Here is a 5162-nt window from a genome sequence, read left to right on the forward strand (position 1 = left end):
ACTTGCTGTCCTAGGGTGCACTCTACTCTGTCAGGGCGCACTTGGGACTCCTAGGAGTAGTTTTAGGAGTCTAGAAGCCACCAAAACCCCTTTTTTCTGTTTTTGACTTCCCAATTGCATCCAAAACTTACCAATTGCATCATTGATGTAGTGTGTGTATATGTGAAAATGCGGCCTATGCTAACACACACACTTCAACACGGTCCTTATTTGCAGATTCATCGCGGAATGAACATTGAATTGTTCATCCGAAATTTGCCCTACAAAGCAACCTGTTGCCTTCTATTTAAAGGGATTTTGCCTGTTAATATCCTCAAAATTGAGGTGCAGGCAACTAGACCCTCTAAGAATGAAGGATTTGACAATGGAATTAAGCTAAGACTGAGTATACAGATTAATCTAAAAAATGAAAGATGCAATGTAATCTAAGAACAAATGAAGCAAACTAGATTAAGCATATGCATGATTAAACTAAAATGAGATTAAACTAAGAATGAGAATGTATGTAAGAAATGTAAGTAAATATGAGCATGAATTTCAACAGCAATTCGATAGCAAATCAATTCATCCTCCCAAAATGAAGAGATGAGGGTCTCTTAAATAGAGTCTCCTGGAATCCATCAACGGTTGAGATCGATTCAGATCAACGGTCAGGATTGAAGATGAGTTTCAGTCATAAAGGGAGATTCCCAAATTAAAGGGAGTTAACAGACTTAATTTGAGTATAATAAGGAGTTAACTGTTTTAATTTGAGTAGAAAAAGGAGTTAACTGAGTTAACTCATTTTTTATCAATAGTGAACTGGAAACTCCCCTTTTTGAACTGAAGAGAGATTTTGTTGAGATATTTAATTTAATAAAATGAAATATGCTCTCATAATTACTTTTTCTATTTAATTAAATAACCTTTAATTAATTAGAGACACTTTTGTTTAATTAAATAACTTCATTCAATTAATTAGGAATGCCTTCCCATTTAATTAAATAATTTCTTTTAATTAATTAGAAATACCTTTCCCATTTAATTAGATAATTACATTTAATTAATTAAGATAGGCGTATTTATTAAATTAAATAAATTTAATTCCATAGTACATTAGCCTTAGGATATAATTATAATTTAATTAAAGTATAAATACTTAATAATAAAATTAAATATTAATCAATACGTTTAATGTGACTAATACGAGTAAATACTATAGGAATTAAATAATAAGCATGATGAATGCAGATTTAGGTTTTCTGCATCTGACAATTAAGTCAAGTAGCGAATAGCAGAATGAGAATTGCCTATTAGAATAGGACTTTGAAATTATTAGGAATAGACCAGAATTGGTATAATGGAAATGAGCCAATTTTGGGTTATTACATTTTTCCCCTCTTTGAATGAATGTGCGAGCAGCACGTTTAATTCAAAGAAAATCAGAAAGCATGATGCAAAGATGAGATTGGTTCCGAAGTTGATGACATGGAGACCAATTGATAAGTTTTTAAGGACCATCTCTAGAACAAAGCTTAATCCTAAGGGATCCAAGTAGAACACTTAGATACCTAATAGTGATAGCATTTAAAAGACTACCTCCAGAACGAAGCGTAATCTTTAAGGATCCAAACAGAACATCTAGATACCTGAAATTGATAGCATTTAGAAGATTATCTCCAGAACAGAGTTTAATCTTCAAGGATCCAGATAGAAAACCTAGATACCTAAGATTGATAAGCATTTAGAAGATTATCTCCAAAATAGAGCTTAACCTTCAAGGATCCAGATAGAACACCTAGATACCTGAGAGTAATAGCATTTAGAAGATTATCTCCAAAATGAAGCTTAACCTTCAAGGATCTAGATAAAACACCTAGATACCTAAAATTGATAGCATTTAGAAAATTATCTCTAGAACGGAGCTTAACCTTCAAAGATCCAGATAGAACACCTAGATACCTAAGAATAATAGCATTTAGAAGATTATCTCCAGAATGGAGCTTAACCTTCAAGGATCCAGATAGAACATCTAGATACCTGAAATTGATAAAAGATAACAAGGTCCCATCATGAGTCATAGAATCATCCCCAAAATGAGGCTTGATCCTCAGGAGTTAGGGTTTAGACTGTCCCAATACCTGTCCATCGAACTTTGAGAAGAGTTGTTATAAGGTTGATCAATTGATGAAAAGATAAGATAGATGGCAAAGATGTCAGATAAAAGGGAAAAAAAAGCCCCAAGTGATGAGATGCTCCAAGTGACTAGGACATAAGATGGGAACTAGATGCCCCGAGCAATAAGTATTTAATGATGTAATCATCCTGCCCTCTCAGGAGCAAAATCGAAAGATGACACACCAGAAAGATGATTTGAAGTAGTATATCATGTCAGCAGAATCTAGAAGGGATCAGAACAATCTAAAGATTGGGTTGATTTGAAATGATTGCGAAGTTGCAAAAACCAAGTTTGACCAAAAGTTTACCAGAGTCAGCCACAGTTGACTTAAGTTGACTATTTTCAAAATGAATTTTGAAAATATGGAGAATTTAAAGTTGAAAGGATTCCAAGAATCATAAAGTATCAGAAAGATTTGGGCTACACAAGTGTTCGATCACGTCGGTCCCCAAAATTTTAAAACACATTTTTAAGGCTCTTAGTGTGTCAAATTTTGAATTTGATCCCGAAAATGGATCCAGAATGGTCCAATTAGCTAGGGGTGCGATTTTTACGCAAATTCGAGCACTTTTGAAAAATTTGGTCAACACCTATATAATGGCTCGAAGGGTCATTTTCAATTCATTTGTACTTTTGTCTTGTAGTGATTTTGAGCTCTGATATAGACATGGCAGTGAACTTGAGATATCATCATTTTGAACTCTCTAGACTAAAGAGCTGGCCAGCAGACTATGGACCACCGGTGAGTCATCGATCTTCCATCTTCATACTTTCATTTTCAAGCATTTCGAGTTCATTTATGCACATTTTTAGCATGTTTTAGGATGTTCAATTCTTTCTTCACGCAAGACTGATCTCTTCTTGCACAAAGATCTTGTTTCTTCGCACGAAGAAATAGGATGTGCTGTTTCTTTGTGCGCAACCGAAATATCTTTGCGCGGGGCAATTTTGGTTTCGCGCGAAGATGGAGATTCTTCGCGCGAGGAAATTCGTGTTTCGTGTGAGAACCTCTTTTGTCGCGTGAGATGATATATCTTTGTGTGAGGAGATCTTTTGTCGCGCGAAACTGTATGTCTTCACACGAGATTTCACCAATCTCGTGCAAAATTCTGTGCTAGTTTTGTGATTTTTGCATTTTATTTCTTTTTGATGCTTCGATTCAACTTGATACTGATCGTTTGTTTGTCATTTTTTTGTTGTGCGTTTAGGAGGTATTCAGAGACGTATCATTTAGATCTCATTATCTGCCTTATGAAGAGTTATTGCAGAGTTTGGATGACACATATCGGGCACACATTGCCCGATTGGGTTTGTCTTCACTATGTCAGATTCCAACCGTGATGGTGAATCACGGTTTACTGACTGCATTGGTAGAGCGTTTCCATTCGGAGACAAACACATTTCATTTGCCAATGGGTGAGATGACCATCACACCAAAGGACATATGGAGGATCTTGAGGATCCCATTTTACGATGCCCAGGTTGTGTATGATACAGTGCCTCGATTAGGGACAGAGGCACTATCCATTGTTTTTGAGAGAGAGCTACCGAGAGGCAGGGCCATCAGATGGGATGAGCTGATGCATACTTATGGACCCACACATAGGTTAGCATCTATGTTGGGTATTTTCTTGAGCTGCTTCCTATTTCCTGACAGGGGACAGCATGGGTTGGAGTGTGGATGTGCTGTCATGCTCCATAGGATGGTTGAGGCACCTGAGATCTTTGGGTGGGGTCAGTGCATGTTGGCCCATATTTTTCATGGGATGCATGAGGTCATCTTCTATGAGAAGAAGACCATGGCAGTAGGTGTTTATGTGCTACAGATCTGGGCTTGGGAGCATCTCCCTGTATGTAGGCCAATTTTTTAGGATTCTCGGGAGCCCATGGAGCCTTACATCTGCAGATATCGAGGGCATATTACCCAAGCCCACCTGGGTAAGACTAAGCATTGGTGGACACATCTTGATGACCTGTTGTCTGTTATATGGCGACCTTGGAGAGAGATAGAGAACTGGGATAATGCCCCGAGAGAGCTGCCCTGGATGTTTAGTTCTCAACCACTGGCAAGCAGGATGACATCAGTCATAGAGAGATTTGTCATCTCACGAGTGTGGTGGCAGTATGACCGACCACAGGACATTTCAGCTGAGTACTGTGCCTATGCCAGGGTGTAGAAGGATATAGAGTGGGTATGGCCTCCACAGATGGATCTAGGATGATCCATGATAGATATCCGCAACCTAGTTGTAGTTCAGTGGGACTACCTGCCAGAGGTAGTAGATGTCGGGATGATGCCTGCATATCAGGTATTTTTGATGAGCCATCCATACCCATGCTTCACAGATCCACTAGGGATGGCATGGCAGGTACAGGGGCAGGGACAGGTACCTCAGCAGCAGTAGGCACAGCCACAAGTGCCACCATAGGTCGAGCATCGGGTACAACAGATACCTATTCCCCCACGTCAGATGGGATCAGACCTAGGTGCTAGGGGTAGTGGAGCAGGACATAGTCGGCGAAGGAGGTAGAGGACAGAGGAGCAGGCCCCTCAGCAGGAGGTCCCATAGCAACAGGTGCCTCTATAGCCACAGGTACCTCCACCACAGCAGGCACCTCCACAACAACATGCACTAGAGATGGTCGATGAGGATATGCCAGATTAGTCGGTAGGTGGGGTAAAGGATGCGGTATGGTGGTACTGAGAGCGGGTTTGTGTAGCCTCTCGATAGTTGGGAGAGTTGCAGATTGTAGTGGCAGTCAGGGATGCGCAGCTGGTAGAGAGACAGAGAGAGACAGATCGTTAGAGAGAGCGCGTGGAGGCTGCAGAGCGGAAGCTAGAGATGGCACAGGATGAGATCCGCTTCCAGTCTGCTCGAGCTGCATATTATTATGTTGCATACACTAGTGCAGTACCTGATGAGACATTGCAGCTGTAGCGATTCTCTCAGTACACACGAGAGTCTAGAGGTGCACGACCTCCTGTCAGGCCAGATATGCCACC

This window comes from Cupressus sempervirens, chromosome 4 (genome assembly GCF_028749045.1).
Source record: "Cupressus sempervirens isolate cs-2001-9-10 chromosome 4, ASM2874904v1, whole genome shotgun sequence".
NCBI classification, from domain to species: Eukaryota; Viridiplantae; Streptophyta; class Pinopsida; order Cupressales; family Cupressaceae; genus Cupressus; species Cupressus sempervirens.